Here is an 18,660-nt window from a genome sequence, read left to right as displayed (position 1 = left end):
GTTGATCTTTATTGCATTCATTTATTATCCTTAGTATCTAGCCATTCCTTTCTTATTTCATAATCTCTTTCTTTCTCATTACTTCACCCTCTTCCTCTCATGCTTCACTTTCCCCTCTCATTTTTTTACATCCCTTATCTGTTGATCCATTGATTGCAGTCTGCTCTGTACCTCCCTGTACTATCTGCGCTACCATCTTTGTTTCACATCATTGCAACATTACATTCGCCATGACTGGTATGATAATGTGATAAGAAGACATGACCAAATTCTTTTACAATTTATCAAGTATCTATAATTTGATCTCATGAGAAAGTATCGTAAATTATTTTGCAATATAGGTATTCCCTTTTTCTGTACATGTACATGTTAAATTTTTGGACAGACCAATTTGAGTAACTATTCCAAGATTGATCTTGGCCCTTTCCCCTTTCACCATAAAATTCATGTTTGTGACGTTTGCTGAGTGTGTATCCATCATGAAATCAAAGCAATGTGTAGAGTTATTAGTGGCCTGCATTGTAATGACAGAGTGATGAATGTGGCTTCTCAATATCGGTTCGTCTGCCAAAATAAAAATTGTATCTACTCAATTTCAGATATTAAGTTTTTACCATTTTTTTTTCTGCCAAAACAAAAATTGTATTTACTAAATTTCGGATATCGAGTTTTAACCCATTTTGGGGGGAACTGTGTGCTTCAATGGTTTTTCCACAATGTTGAATAAAAAATGCTCCTTCGATAAAAGCAATACATGTTAATCTGAAATCTAGTTTCAGAAGTGCAATGTCAGATTTTCATTTCTTTCCTGTCATCAGATGTCATTTAGTTTTCAGTCCATTTCACAAGAGCCTTGCCATTGTTGTTGTGTTTGTATTAGACCCTTATTGATATTTGTAATGGGACTTTAGCACGTTTGTCAAATTTCGTCAATAGCGCTGTTTAGCTATGACCGCTTTGGGGCTTTGTGGCACTGTTGAAGATGACCCGGGTAAACATTTAGTGTCTTCTGGAAATTTGTTCAGTTGCATGTGACATCTTTTTATTTGGTATTTGGAAGTCTTGTACTGTTGTGATACCAAGATGTTGTTTGACCATGAAGAACGATGTCCTTTTTAGTTTACTTGCAATATCTGGAGATCTTCTTTGTTGCGCACTCAAATGCTGATATCTTACGCAGAGCTGCCAACCAGTCTGTTTTTGTTGAATTTAGTACATTTTTGCAACCAAAATATGGCATTACATTTTTCCTTTATAAAATACAATTTTCTTTTAAAAAAGATTAGATGATTATATATTCCATTGAAAAACAATCATCTCTGTATATCTCTAATTTTCATAAAACTCACACAAGAAATAATAATTGGATAACTTCATTTCAGATAACTTTCATGTATTAAAAAAAAAAATCAATCATAGAACTTGAACCAGTCCAATGTCTGTAATTTATCATAAAATACAGTTTTAGGGAGAAAATAAAGCTTTGGGGGATCTAAAGATACATTTTTTTATTCCTAGAGGTTGGCAGGTCTGCTTGTAGAGATGTCTGCAGCTTTTATTGTTTACCAGTGCATGGTGCCATACAGGTGGTCTCATGATGATGTTCATTGCTTCATTTTGCTAGACATGATATCCTTGTGATATGCATTGGCCCTGCCATCTAAACTTTTTGCCACCTGGATTTGTATTTTTCTGATGAGAGTGTTGGTTTCTTTATGGAGGAATTTGAATAGAGACCCCATTCTTACAAAGAGTTACGATTGCACCAATCAATCGTAACTAAGGAAATTCATCAGTGTCATAATTTTTTTACAGGAAATTTGCAAAATGTCCTTTGTAAGCAAAGGAGAACACACCAAATTGTCAAAAAATCAAATAATTTATGGATATACATTCATCTCTAAAATTATTTCAAACAAGCATGCATTTAAGATGTTGACTTTGCTGGCTTTCCATAGTTATGATTGATGGGATCAATCGCAACTCTTTGTAAGACAGTGCCCTGTTTTCCACTTTCCAAATGCCGATTCTGTGTTCTTTGTTATGTTCTTCTAAGCCTCACATTGTATGTGGCCCTGGATCTTGTACCGCTCACTGTCTTTCCTGGGAATCCCTGGATCTTCACTACCATGTAAAATCTGGCAAGTCTTTCACTGTCATTGTTATGACGTACAAAGCATATTTGCAGACGGCCATAGAGTCTGTTCCTTCTTTGTTATGGTCCCTCTGATCAGTCTCAGGGAAGTTGACATTTCTCAGCCAGTTCCTTGGTATGACATGAGGTGGTGTAGGGCTGTTAACATCCACCTTCCGGACTGTGAGAAGGGCAATGATGCACCTGGTCGTCAGCCTTCTGAATTCTTCAACAACCTCTGAATCGTCTGGTAGATTTTCCTCAGGGAACATTTTAAGTTGTATTCTGTTAGAACGAGATGTGTGTTTATTCACTTGGCTGGAGAGAGGTCACTATGTTCAGGAAGGCATTTGATGGAAATTGGCATGTTTGATTTGGTCTATCCTGTTGTCTTTCATATTCACATTAGCTCTCTACTGGGCTTAACAAAATTATTTGGTTTCTAACCAAAGCTGCTTCATGGCCTACAAGGAGACCCAAGTATCTTGACTGGTGATTGATGAAAGAGGCTTCAAAGGAGATAACTTCTATTTATTTTCTTCTGTCATTGCCCCTTTGGCTAAAGAAAAGGTTCCTACATCATGTCTGGAATGAGATTTGGATATTTCAATGGGTGCCATCAGTGTAAATTGACATTGCTTCCTTAGACCTTTTGGCTAAAAAATGCTTCCTGCGTCCAGTCTAGAATAGAATGAGTTTTAGAAGTTTTCCTGGATACTGTCAGTAATTTTATGTTGCTTCTCATTGACCCTTTGGCTTTTTTTTTTTTCATCCAGCCTGGAATGAATTTCAAAAATCTTGTTGGGTGCATTCTATGAAATTTGACATTGTGCTTCATTACTAGAATTCATACATTGTATTGTAATGATTGATGGGGTATTATAAACCATTGTGGAATATAAAGTGCACTTCCTCATGATTAGCCGATGTTGAGGGCTCAATAAATAGATCTAGATTCACTTGTCGTTTCATTGCGTTGCCTTATCTCTCAGAGTTCATGGTGGAGTGATGGAGAAGTAGCAATCACAAACATTTGATTCCTGTATGGTGGTGAATGAATGCATAGGGGAAAATAAAAACAAAAAGAAGCAGAACAACCCCCCTCGCACCACCCCCCCCCAAAAAAAAAAAAAACAGAAACAAAGAAATGAAACAAAACCAATTTGAAAAAATGTTTTTTTGTTGGTTTCTCTCTGAATATTTGACCAATATATTCATTTCAATCCATAGAAACATGTCATGTACAGAAAAGGGTGTATTCATTTTCAAAATTTGAAGGGAAAAAAGTCCCCACCCAAAAGAAGAATGAAAATAAAATTGAATATATAATGTAAATTTAAAAAAATGGAAATACAAAATTCATAAATAATTGTAAATGAATGGAAAAATAAAAGTTGATATTTACTTCATTGAGGTATATGAAATAATACTTTCACATAGATGAATGAAAATATGAAAGATTATTTAAGTAATTAGTAATACTAAAATTTCTTTAAAAATTCAAAGATAAAACTAAAAATACCAGTCATGGCTAGTAAATGTTGAAAGGATGTGAAATGAAGGAAGGTTGGCAGAATTGGGGAGCATTTCATGGAGAGTCTGTGATTTTCACTGATTAGCTCTCAGCAAATCAGATGCAAGGATTTTCAATAGCTTATAACATCTGTTGGTGAAAATCACCGACATGAATCTTCATGAAAAGCTCAGCATGATGGATAGTACAGGGAGGTATGGAGCTAGTCCACAATCAGTGGATTAACTGGTAAACCTGTAGAAAGAAGAGAGGGGAATAAGAGGAGGAGGGGATGGTAATGAGGGAGGGAGCAGATTAAAGGAAATAAGGTGGTTTTGTTCTAGGGTGAATAAGGAGACTACAAAGGGGATTAACAGACTGATTCATACATAAGTTAAAAAAAGAGAAAAAGGGAGTGGTGGGGAGAAGGGGGAGGGGTTGGAAAATCGATGCATTGTCTAACATACAGCTGGCTACACAAAGTATCATTGAACTCGACAATAAAGCACCTAGCTGTGGTACATCATGCATGGCAGTGTCCGGTGCCCCGCCCTGTACACTTAAAAATAGGTTGATTGGTAGTGATGTCATGTATTGTGCGAGTTTGACAAGGAGACCCCAGCTTCGATCAGGCTGCTGGCCATTTCGTGAGGGTTAGAGGGTCTGCCCCACTGTATCAAGAGGTCACTTGCTTTGGTAACCTCTGTACTTGAATGAATCTTCTTGGCTGCTGGTCATTTTTTTTTTAATCTTTTATTTTTCATTATATATCAAAATGACATATGCATAATAAATTAGAAAATGAAAAATTCCTGCTTTACTTTATTTGTATACCTGTATCTTATGTTTTGCCCCGCCCTTTTTTTAATCCAGTATACCTGTATCTTATGTTTTTTCCCCGCCTTTTTTTAATCCATCATGATTCCCCTTTTTTTATCTGTTATGATCTCCACTTCTCCCTTTTTTATGATGAGGTGACCTTTGCTCCTGCATCAATTGCTCCTCTACCAATTCCTCTGAATTTTTATGGTAAGGGTTGTGATAGGCTGTTATTGAGAGGGGTTAGGATTACAATTAGGGTTTATGGTGGTATTAATTTGCTCGTTTTGGGTAGGAGCAATTGTCACGAGCAATTCTGCCATCCGATGACAAAGGAAGCAACCATGTTTTTTTATTCAATTTGGGATATTTTATTTTGCTCTGATACAAAATGGAATGGAGTCACATACCCCCCCCCCCTTTCTTCCTAGAATATAGACCTTTCAAAAGCAAGTAGCTATTTGCACATAATTCAAATTTTATTCTCTAGGGGTGCTTCCTTTTGTCATGGGATAGCAGAAAGGTCACCAAACCTTTTTTTGCAAGCCAAAGTGACATTGTTCCTGAAACCTCCAGGTTTTAAGGTTTCTCATGGGCACTGTACAATGTGTAGAATCTAACCTAAATTTAATAGACTGATGTTTATCATACATTTTTCATTAAAAAAAATTGTATTTTTAAGTTTGAGAAGCAAGGCCAAGATATTTTTTTTATTTCAAATCCAAATAGATCTTTTCACTGTAGTGGCAAGTTTATTAATGATTCGACTTGCAAAAAGTTGGTGAAATGCAAAACCAAGATATTTTCAGCTTGTTAATGTTATAGAGTACTTTCAGGAAGAATGTCAAATTTTGGCTTGCAGCAGATCAAGTTTATTAATGCCCTTTGAGGTTTGCACATTATCCACAAAAATCACATTTAAATTTCCACCGAGTTGGTGAGATTATTCATTGCAGCCTTTGCGGATAATGTGCAACCCTCAATTATCTATACCCCCTCCAATTTCTCTTTTTGTGTAAAATGTTGCAAAATGGATTGATATTGATGATAAAGTTTTCTTTGTTTCAAGAGAATTTAATTTTAATAATTTAGCATCCACCACTGCATTATTTTTTTTAGATGAGCTTATTCAATATCCAGCCAGAAAAATCAATTTTTTTTTCATAACTCAATAACAATGCATTTTGCAATGTTTTGTTTCATATTTTAAAGAGTGAACTTCATAAAACGTACATAACTTTGTTGAACAGATTTTGATTTTGGATATAGATTTGTTTGAATACAAACAATGTGGTATGTATTGTTACACATTTGATTTGCATTGCGGCATTTACAAAGCAAGAATAAATATTACTTTAGTTTGAACACTAAAGGTCATTCATATATGTTTAATAAATTTCAATTTTCAAATTTTTCATACATCTGTCATAACGGGTATTGAAATTGAGAATAATTCTTAATTCTAATCTTTTTGCTGAAGTGATGTTTAATATGCATTTGATGATGTTCACTCTATATCCAAGGGTTGTGTGTACAGAGTATAATACAACAAAAAAGAAACTAGATGTAGTCAAAGATATCCCAATCAGTAAATATGTTTTGACAATAAATTTACATTTTGTTACTCATTCAGAGCTTGTCAAGTAGTAGGATTTGTATGAGGATAATGATTTTTCCCTTTGAAATGGGACGTTTCTAACTTGTAAGAATTAAAGTTTTTTGTTTGTATTTTTTTCAAAATCGGGTTGAAAATAGGGCAAAAAAGAAGAAATAGGTTGTTTTCTTTCCATTTGGGATTGGCAGCTCTGGACCCCAAAAATAAAGATTAAAAAATCCCAACAAATTGATTTCATGATATCAATGAATGATCATTAACCATTTGCCAGTGTTGAAAAAAATTATTCCCAATAAACTGAGAATCCCAGTTTCCTCTTTTGTAGGATACTCTGTACACATGTATATTAAAGGGGCTTTCAATATTGGTTGTGGGACCGTTGTAAGCATTGCTATTTTTGTCACCTATATTGTAACAAAATGTGATCGCACAACCAAATGTGAAAGTACCTTCAGGAGAGAGAAAAGAGAAGGGAGAGAAAGGAGGAGAAGGGGAGAGAAGAGGAATAAAAGAGAGGGGGGGGGGGGGTGATAAGGGGATAAGCCAGATACAAGAATAAATACAAGTAGCCAAAAGGAGGTGTAATGCAATCATTTACTGTCCAGGGTCCCATCTTACAAAGAGTTACGATTGATTTGATTAACTTCAATTATATGGAAATCCATCAATGTCATAATTCTTCCTACAACAAACTTGCATAATGTCCTTTTGCAAACAAAGAGAAGCATACCGAATTGTGAAGAAACCGATATAAGTATATGAATATACATCATATCTAGAAAACATTGAACACACATGCATTTCCATAGCTGTGGTTATCAACTCAAACGCAACTCTTTGTAAGACGGGGCCCAGGTGGGTATTTCATAAAGCTCTTCCTAAGTTACGCATGACTTTATGCCTAGCCAGAGCAAGTTCTAAGGTGCTGCACAGGGATATATCATATAGCACAAGAAAGGGTCACCAGTTTGGTGTGAGGTCAGTCGTAACTTGTGAAAGGCTTTATGGAACACCCACCCTGCAAAATATAATTCTAAAACTTAGCCCAAATGTCATTCGCAGATGTCTATATATTTCTGGCTAAGGAATAGGCCCAACACATTTCATTCTTAACCAAGGTGAAATTTTCATCATAATCTCATGTAAAATAAGAAACTGCTTTTCATAAAGTAGTTTCACTTTATTCTGGTGAGTATGCAAATGAGGGGATTGATGATGCCACCAACTAACCATTATTGTATTTTATTATGTGAATTCTGAAATGGCTTCATAAATTTTCTCATCATGATGTGGAACATGTCTTTATTCCTCCTTGAATGTACGGGATTGTCCCTGTTGCAATATAATTATTGTTATTCAATGAAGATGCTTTCTAACTGCCCAGTCTGCAACAAATTGAAATGTCATCATCTAGTGAAGCACAAAAAATAGTGAGTGTGACATCATTGACTATCTCATGTACATATGACCCCCTTTGTTTCTCTTAAACCTTTATAATTTTCTTATTTTACATCTGATTTGATAATACCTTGAATTTTATTGTTTGATTATTCAAATCCACCTCTTGGTGGGTGGTAAACTTGCACTTAAAAGCATATCAGATGAAACTTTCCTAAACTGGACTCGAAGTATTGTTATTCTCCATTCATTAATTAAAAAGTTTAGAAAGACATTGTTCCTTACTTTCCAGAAATGAATGCCCAGAATGTTACCCACTTAATCAAAGGGCATGTTAAATTGTTTGCCTTATTACTGAGTTTTCTTTTAGTTATATGAACTTACATCCGAGAGGGGGTAAGTGTATGGGTTATGGATATGTTAAATGTAATATAGGCTACTTATGCACTTAATTTGTGGACCATCAGTGACAAAATGCATGCTAAATGAAAACCCTAACACTACCCCCCCCCCCAAGAAATAAAAGAGAATAAAACAGCACTACACGACAGGAATGGACATTACTGGTCCCAAAATCAATTAATCAATCAATCTTAGCTTGAACCTATCACAAAAAAATATATTACAATAAATTTCGCAAATTTATGTAGTGCTTATGTTTCTAAACATTGCATACTGTGCCCATTTCTACACCTGGGTGGAGAGGGCCGACTTTAGAATGGAAAAGTGGGTTGTCATCCCCGTCCAATACAGAAAAAAATGTGGGAGCTTACAGATTTTTTTTCTGAAAATGTTATTTAAATTCACCAAACTATGCAAAATTAGCCTTAATTAAATTTTCCTACTGAAAATGCGAGTGTCATGATAAGATTGGTCGCTTTGTTCTCTTGTTTCGGAGTTTTTTGTAATCGTCCTTTAAAGCCTATAAAGACTTCACCATGGGATACAAGTGGTATTTCTACTAATATCCAAATTGAAGCCTAACATAACGACATAGAAGAATAAAATAACCGAATATCATATTCGCCTTTAACCTATCAGATACTTTACATTACGGCATGGGAATGTCCTAAGAACGTTCAACAGGCCTCTAAAAGCAACATTCTGTCAGCATCGACATACAGGGAAATACAAATTTTCCCGCGGCCAAGGGGGGGGGGCAAAAAAAGGTTTTCCAAGCTCGTCAGGGGGGGGGGGGGGGCAGGGATACATCCTTTGCATGAGTTGTGGCTCGTCAGGGAGGGCAGACTGCCCCCCCCCCCGTACTACGCTAGTGCTCCTGATGAAAACCCAGTCCTCCTCCATTCCTCGTTGACCAAGCCTGTGTGCATGGATGGTGACATACTCGTAGGCCTACGATCCTCTTCCAATTGTGGCTCAGGGCATGTACATTCATTTGGTGGTAGTCCATCGTTATCAATCGGGTAGAATCATTGGCCGATAGCAGGCTAATCGTTGCGCTATTGGGAAAACAACAGAAAATAAAATTAATATCACAGACAGTTATGTATATATTCCGTTTCTTCTCTATGCCATCCAATAAAATAACATACATAAAACGTGTGTTTTCCACTATGGTAATTCTTTCATGATCGCATCTATGGTAAGAATTACGATATCAGAGGTACAGCTTCACAATGGTTTAGGAGTTAAAAAATTAAAATTAATCAGAATCTCCAACAAGGCGAATTGCCCGTGGAATTCCACAAAGTATTCTTGGCCCTCTGCTATTTGTTATTTATTTCAATGATATGAGAAATTCATCCCATGTTCTCTCATTTATTCTCTTTTATTTATTCTCGTTCAAATATTTCCTACACACATCATGATCCACATTCACTTGTGAGCACTATGAATGCAGATGTGCAAAAAACAAACATGCTTTTTAGCCATACTTTTAGATAATATTAAGTAATACTTGAATTATAAAAAAATGTAGGTCTTACTGTTGATAACAAACTTAAGTGGAACACTCATATCAACGATGTTTGCAAAACTACGGCAAGAAAATATTGGAGTCATCAACAAGCATAAAAACTTTCTTCCAGCTAGCACAGGCACTATCCGTGTTGTATTGTACAATAATTCTACCATCTGAAGCTTATATGGGATTGGATTCTGGCATGGGGAAGCTGAGACAAAATACTGAGAATAATATCGCTTACAACTTTACCACTTTATGTATCAGCTAGATAGAAATATACCGGACAATCACTTACCTAAAAGCAGAACAGTATTTTCTGTAGCAAAACAGAACTGATTTGAATTATAACCATATAAGTCTAAACTTATATGGAATGCTGGCTTTCATTAAGTTGGCCTACCAATCAATTCATTAAAATTCATTTCACGAATCTTTTGCAGCAGGTTAAGTATAATTTTCAATTAGTGAATAAGTTGACAACGGGTCTAAGTTAACTCAGGTTCAATCAAAACATGGTTACCAGAATATCACCAATAATGTTTACAGGTACATATAATATTTTTGTTTACTAATTCATTAAAAAAAAAAAATTCAACTTGCTAAACTTCATACGCCTTAATGAAATATTCAGATATCATTCCTGCAGTGACAGTGTCGTGAGAGTCCGACCTCACAATAGACAATGGCATGTACATCCCAAAGAGTTATATTTATGATTTCATACGATATCTTTACACATCCTCTTCTCTTGTTCATCATGTTTCAGCATGTTTGCAATTGCAAATATGTTCAAACATAATTATGATTAGCTCTGGCATGGCTATACATACCACTGTTCCTTTGATCTGGAGTAAATATGTTGAAGGGGATAGTCCAGCCCAACCCCCAATAAATTATTTGAAAAAAAAGTGTAAAGGCAAACAATACAAGAACACCGCTGAAAAATTCCATCGAAAATAATAGATGTAATGATATTTTAAAGTTTAGTTTCACCTAATTTCACAAAATAGTTATATGCATATCGGTATGCAATCGAGTGAAATGATGACATCACCAACTCACTATTTATTTTGTATCTTATTACAATTTATGGAACATGTTTTTTTTTTATTTGCCAATTATTATAGTGTGAATCAAAGTTTGATTTCTCGACCCTTGAACACGGGAATTTCTATCGTTTTAATTTGTTGCGATTTGATTTAGAGTCTCGTTAATGTGACATATGCAAAAAAGCGAAATATTGTATAATTCAAACATTAAGATGTAAAAGAAAAAATGAGTGGCGTCATTGACTCCAATGGCGTATGAAGGGGATACGTACCCCGGGTGCCACTTTTAGGGGGCGCAAATGAAAAAAAGGGGAAAAATGAAGAGAAAGGGCAAAGGAATGAAGGCGCAGAAAAGTAATACCACTAAAGGTTGATTAATACCCCTGCCCTATATATGCTATAGTACGGTAATGCAGTTTCCAACACATCGAATCCTGCATGTCTTTGTCCAGAGATGAAAATTCGTGTAAATCAAACTTTTGGTAATTGATATATAATATTCTCTTCAAGAATTCTAACAAACAGTTCTGAAAATATACCCTTTTCAAACGCAAATATCATAACTTTTTATATCTATAGATGTGGGTTTGCATTTTTATACGAAATATAGATAATTTTCAGCTCGTGCTTCGCGCTCGCAATAATTGTTTAGATATCCATCGTGTAATTATTACAAAACGTGCTTAGAGTATTCAGTCTTCATGGTCTTAGGATCTTAATATCTAAAAAATGTTCCCTTTCAGGTCTGAACATGGGTCCCGTTTTAGCACTTGCCCCGGGCGCCGTTTGTCCTACATTTGCCACTGTTTGACCAGGAAGATTCTATGACTGGAGTTCCAAAAGGCAACAAATTTATTCAAGCAGCTGTTCATTTCTAATAAAGCACAATAGAAAGGACGGCAGTAAGGACCTTTTGATGTCCGCCTTCGAAGCCGCCAGTTTCAGCCGAAGAAATCAGAGGAGTGAAATTTTACGAATATCCATTTGTGTAAATTTTCCATCTTTCATATAAATAAACAAACTGAAATTTGAGTGCATGACAAGACCCGGGACAAGACACTAATAACCAATCACTTCTGGCTACTGCGCCGACATATTTGCCCAGATTATATCAATTAACCTTTAATTAGTGAAAAAAAAGAAGAATTTTACCTTTACTGAAACCAAATTTTAACACTTTTCCAATCGTTTGCGGCAAATGAAAATTTCAAATTTGGTCGGTGGAATATTGTTATTCATTATTGTGTATGCCAGATGAGTGCCCGCACATGCCCAGTCTAGTAAATTTGAGTCATATTTCAGGACATATTGCAGAGTTTATTTTCGCATGCCTCCGAATTATGTACAACACAACCAGACCAAGATGCGGCGAAAAAGTAATTATCATCGCAATAGCATGTTTCCCTTTAAATATGACCTATATAGCTGCAGAGTCACGTGGGAATCATTTGTCTACACAATTGCAAGAGACGTTGAGCAAAGTGCATGCCTGACATACTTTTTGCTGGCGGCTTTGAACCTTGTTCAAAGGGATTTTGTTTGCTGTTACTCCATCTCATTTGAAACCTCCTTGGTTTGACTCATTCATTTACATATGTGAATTTAACTGTTTTGTGAAAAATAAGCCGAATTTCAAATGTCATCGTCATTTTTATTTTATTTTCGAGTTTGATTGACGATGTTATGGTTATTATTTATATTCAAACCATTTCGGGTCAGTACAATGATTGATAATACTTTTTTTTTGGGGGGGGGTGGGGAGGGTGCATTAGCATTTTAGATATTTTGCCGCACATGCCGCACGTCTTATACCCTGCTATTTTTTTTTTTTGGCTCGTTTGGCTGCTTTATGCTATTAATCATCCTGATCTATGCTATTAATCATAATCTTCATTTTAAAATTAAGAGTCTTTTGACAGCTAGGAGCCGTCCACTCCCTTTTTCTTGACATAGCTAGGACAACGAGACTATTGTAGAGCCTAACCTGGAGGCTACTGCATGGAGAGCAAAAGTCATTTACTGACGTAGGCCGACGTCAGTAAACATGGTAAATGACTTTTACTCCCCAGGAGCCCCCAGGCTAGCCAACTCAGGTAGGGAGTTTTTTAAGCTTTGACTTCATTCGCATGAAAGGACTTGATAAACACATTTAATATAGCCATTTTTTAAAGGTTCCTTAAATTATCTCACTTACCTGGCGATTGAAATGTTTGAAATCACTTTCTGAAGTTTCCACGATTTCCTCTCCATGCAGTAATTAAGATCAGGAAAAGAAAATCTGTAGGATGCCTAGTTTGGAAACACCCATATCCACCGTTCAGTATACAGTCTTTGCACATCATTCCTTCAGAATTCACGCCGTTGTTGTTGTTGAACGTCATATATTGCCTTCCTGTTGGTAAAATACATTCATTCACTCCCGTCTGTCCCATTCACTCTCGGCTGACCCTATTCAAACTTCCCGCCCGATTGTGTACTCGTTTTTTTTTCTTCACCCCAGTGCATCACAATGGACTTACTATGGATGGACATTCGCCGTTGTCATAGTAATTTCAATGGATTTGTAGTGATTGTCTCCGATAATCAGGGGCTGCCCGAACCGGGGGGGGGGGGGCGGCTTCAGCGCCCCTTTTTTGTTTCTAAAACCATGTTCAGAAAACGTAAATGAGGCCATTTGATTGTGATTTTTGCAAGGTCACTCCACTTCCTTTTTTTCCGTGGGTCACCCCCACCCTAGTTATAAAAACCGTACGTCCCTCGGTCCCTGTCAATCGTGTTTCAATAGAAATCAATGTCGCTTCTTCAGATTGACGAATTAGCAACCAGTGGCGTTATGCGAGGCAAATACGCCACCCAAAAATGAATTAATAAATAGGTAAATGAATGAATGAATAAATTAATTAATCAATTAATATATTAATAAATACAAATCGAGGGGGCCGTGCATACATGCCGTATGGGGCAGGATATTTTGTAAAAGTTTTGAGCTTTTCCAAAATGAACAAAAATGTTTACCTTTATGATACAAAAAATGATAATCGTGTGCTTGGTAGATTACTGTGTACTCTTCAGAATATATTAGGTTTCTCCATATCTTTTCCCCTATTGTTTCCTTTGGGTGGTGAAACTATTTCGTGGGGGGGGGGGGTCACCCTCCTCCAGTACACTAAATATGCTTGGTCGTTTGTAATGGAAATCGTCAAGTGCCTTCATCATAATAGTCCAGGAAAAAAAATCACAGCAAGCATTCCTATGAAGTCTCCGAAATGACATACTAATATTTTTTTTTCAAATCCATGCATGTAGTGGAAAGACGTCTAATTTGCATAAGTCCAAAAGAATTTTTCATAATTATTAATTGGCAGTAATATTAACACGGGTCTTATAGCACTTTTAAAAATCATGATTTAAGAATTAGACTTTCACCTCGAAATATCAGAAAATTTTTGTTTTGCATCATTAGTTCATGATACATATTGTAATAATGCACGAAAAAGTTGTTTGATAATGACTTTCCTGGTATCCAGATATTCTAGAGAGAATTTGTGTATTATCAGATTTGACCTTTGACCCTGGGGAGCTGGCTTAGGTCATTGACCTTAACATTTTAGAATATTGACATTAAGCATCACTGATAAAAGAGACCTCTCATGTAAAAATTGCAATACAGTTTATTTCAGCACAGTGCATTTCCATAAAGTCACGAATTACGTCATAATAAAAGTCAAGAAAACAATGTAGTGTAAGGACTCTAATTGTCGGCCAACGTTAAAATTTTTCATAATTACTGTTAGTATTACAAACACTGGTCTGATCGTAGCACTTTTCAAAATTATAATTACAGAATTACATTTTCAAGAGTACTTTTTAATAGAATTAAAAGTATATAGGCAGAAACTTATTACAACTGCCATTAAAATAAAAAGAAAATATAGCATCAGTCTCCAATCTTCGTCTGTGATCATCAATATCACTGCCACCATCATCACCAATTACCATCATCACTATTGTAATGATGATGATCATCATCATCATCGTTATCATCATCATCATCCTCATCATCATCATCATCCTCATCACCATCATCATCACCATCATCATCGTCGTCGTCATTATTATTTTCATCTTCATCATCACCATTATCATCATTACTATTAACATCATCATCAACATCATCACTGGTATCATCACTACAACTACCACCATCATCATTGGTATCATCACTACAACTACCACCATCATTATCATCAACATCATCATTATCATCACGATCATCACTATCACAATCATTACCATCATCACTATCATCATCATTATCATCATCATCATTAAACTTATAACAATCCTCATCAATATCCTCATCATCGTCATCATCACTACCATCATCATCATTACCACCACCATCATCACCATCATCATTATAATCTTTACCCCTGCCACCATCACTATCATCATCATCATCATTATCACCACCACCACCACCATCATCATAATCATCTTTATCACCAGTCACAATAATCATCATCATAATCATCATCATCATAATCATCACCATCATCATCATCATTATTGTCATCATAATCATAATATTCATCATCATTATCCTCCTCCTCATCATCATTATCCCATAAGTTAGAGTCAGGCCTTTTTGTCATTTTTCTCCATGCTTGCCAACAATTCACCAACTCTAAACCCAATCCATTTCCTTCCTACTTGATGCCATTCATCATCTTTTCCTTCTGATCTCTTTTCCATCTCCCCTGTGTTCTAAGACCCATTAGATCAAGTGTTCCACTCATTTCTCTTTAGATGCTCATAAATGGATGAGTCTGCTCTCTTCTTTAATTTCTGTCTTATCCCTTTCACTTTCATTATTACCATCTCCGTCATCACCATCATCATTACTATTATCATCATTATCATCATTGTCATCATCATCATTGTTATCATCACCTTCATCATTAATGTCCTCATCATCACCACCATCATCATCATCACCATCATCAATATCCTCATCATCATCGTCACCATCATCATCATCATCATCATCATCAAAATCATCATCATCAACGTCATCATCGTCATCATCATCTATATCCTCATCTTCATCATTAGATGAATTGGAAAAAAATCGTTATTATAACAAATCATTTTGGAAAGGGACCTTGGATTCTTTATGATTTTCTAATACGAATAAGAAACTTGGGCCTTAATTCACAAAGGTGGTTTCTATTGTAGCCTGGTACAAAACCAAAAACTATTTTTTTTTCTTTTACAAAATCAGCATACATGTAGTCCTTTGTTTTGTACCATGGGACAATTGAAACCACCTTTATGAATCTTGGCCTTCAAGTATGAATAATATTTCTAACACGTGAAAGAAACAATGAAACAGGCAATTCACATGATTGAACTTCTCCTGATTTGTCATTTATTACAAATTCATTTATTTCCAGTTTGGATTTTAAAAAGTACACAAAATAAATCTGAAATGACAGTCAAGCATAGATTGCCCTAAATCATAGCAGGTAATGGTTTTTATATGACTTTTTAAGTAGTTGTGTAGACAACACCAGTACACATAAAAGGTGTATTCAGATCAACTCAATCACCAAAATACCCATATATTTTTATGAGAAATTGTTTAGTCCTCAAAATACCTGATAATAATTTTCCTCATTCACATGCAACTGAAAAAGTAATGCAAAAACACACCATATTGGTTTTCAAAGCGATGAGCATATGCGGTATAATTATGCAAACAAGTAGGCCTATCCCAATTAGCACACTTTGGAGTATATTATATATTATAAGGCCCATAGTCTCAGTGAGATTGAGAATATTCAAATTCAAATTTAAATTTATTCATTTATTTATTTCACATCTCTTATAAATAGGATTTAATACATTAAGATTTCAATAGAGTCAAACAACAATGACAATTGTAAAAAAAAAATAAAACAATGAATAGTAATAAATAGGGTGTGAGGGAATAGCGAAAGCCATTGGCCTATCAAAGCTACTCCCTGATTTCACGTATTACTGATAATAAAACAAAAAATCTTCCAATCAACTTTTGAGATTGCAAGAAATAAAGATATGAATATCAAACCAAATCAGCAAATATGTTTTTGCTTTCACATGTGTAATGGTCTGTTTCTTGCTTTTTTTGCGCTCCTTTGGCTTTATTTGCACCTCATACATTTGCACTTTTCTTGGAAACTAATTAACCCTTAGTGCACTGATGTTGCAAACTTGCACATTCGTACAATTAAATTCAACAATTTTAATAATCAGTTTTCTCCCCTACCTCAAACTACAGAAGCTTATAAAAGGCCATAGCTCTTGGATAACACCTATATAAAAATCACAAGTATTAATGGTACAATATGGACATCTTGAAATAAAGAAAATAACTTGGAAACAAATATCATTATCATCCCCAAAATTAATTCAGTGTGCAAAGACTGTTAAGAAAATGTATTATGCTGCATTTAAATCGGATTTCATGACAATGATTTCTACGAGATCACTTGTTGCTTGTTCTTGACAAATAGATATGTGTACAACAGACAGGCAGTGGCGGACCGTGACCTGGAGGAGACAAATTGGAGGGGCACAACATTGTTCACAAACAATACAATGCCCCTCCAATTATTGTCTCCTCCGTGTCACAGTCCGCCACTGACAACAGTCACAGTGGTACATTCAGTTATAGTCAGGGTAACTGGGGGTAATATGAATCCTTGGGGACTTCCTCAGGAAGTATGATGATGTGAATCGATTGACTCCTGAATCCAGATGGGAACAATATTATAATGCTGATGAATCTTGATTTTCTATTAAGCATAGGACAGAGAACACCCTTGCATCAAACTAGCATGTACCATTGGAGGAGGGGCCTAAATAGCCCTCTGTATTTTGGTCACTGTAACACAAAGGTTGGTGATTAATCACTAAGTGAAATGGCCTATCAAGATCATTGTTGCATGCACATTTTGCTCCTTAGACTGACTAGGAACCAATCAGAATTGTTCTTTCAAATTCGCCATTAATCGCTAATCTTTGTGTTAAGGAGCCCAGGATAGTCTCGGTATTTAAATGTAATTCCCCATCCCCTTCCCTCCAGGCATGCTGCATTGCTAAATACATTCTGTTTTCCTGTATGTGATTTATAACAGATAAGGGAAAGAGAGTTGACCTAGGAAGAGCTGTCACAGAATCTCTATACAGTAATTAAATCTTCAATAATTTTCCATACTGTATACATAAATGACTTAAGCATTTTAATGGATTTAAAAAAAATGAGAAAATCCCTATGGTGATTATATATTTTTGAAAAAGTTTTGAAATAATTGTCACCCTCATGGGGATGACAGTTTTCATTCCAGAGGCTTGTTTCATAAAACATTTGCCGCAGGGGCAACTCCAATTTCCAGTTTTAAATCTTTGTTTCCCCGGAAATATAAAAACAGCTGCATCAAATATTGCCATAGCAACAACACAGATGTTTCACTATTCAAGAAGATGGTTGCACTGTTGGCTAGTATTATCGAAGAGGAGGAGTATCATCTCCGGGGTCGCCCTAGAATTTTCAGAGACAGAGCAAAAACCTGTAGACATGTATAACGATGAGATGCTTGAAAATCGTTGATTCCAGAGAGATGGCATCATTGCCGTTCGGCAATTTTCGAGAAAATGGCTGCACTGTTAGCTAGTATTATCGAAGAGGAGGAGCAGCTTACCCAGGGTTTCCCTAGACTTTTCAAGGACAGAACAAACCCCCTGGACATGTATAACGATGACGAGATGTTTAAAAAAACATCGATTCTGGAGAAATGACATCATTGCAATCATCATTGCAACCTTTCCAGTCATTTGCACACAAGAAAGGAACTGAATCAGAATGAGAAATAGATAACATGGATGACAATTGGCATGAAAACAACAATCGAGTGGGACACCTTCGAGGTATCTCATACCCATCCAGCATGGATAATTATGCACAGCAATCAGCCATTCCATTTGTTGTAGATGGCAAATGCAAATTTCGGTTACGTTGCCATAAAGAAAGTATGAGATGTCTAAAGATGGGAGAACATGGTGGACATGGGTTACCAGTTCACGCAAAGATTTTGAAGGGATTCGGAGAACTGCTGCATGTCAAGGTTCTCTAATGTGCAAAAATCTAGACTGTTCTTTGAATGA

Source organism: Lytechinus variegatus, chromosome 1, assembly GCF_018143015.1.
Source record: "Lytechinus variegatus isolate NC3 chromosome 1, Lvar_3.0, whole genome shotgun sequence".
Lineage (NCBI taxonomy): Eukaryota > Metazoa > Echinodermata > Echinoidea > Temnopleuroida > Toxopneustidae > Lytechinus > Lytechinus variegatus.
This window is presented reverse-complemented; position numbering follows the sequence as displayed.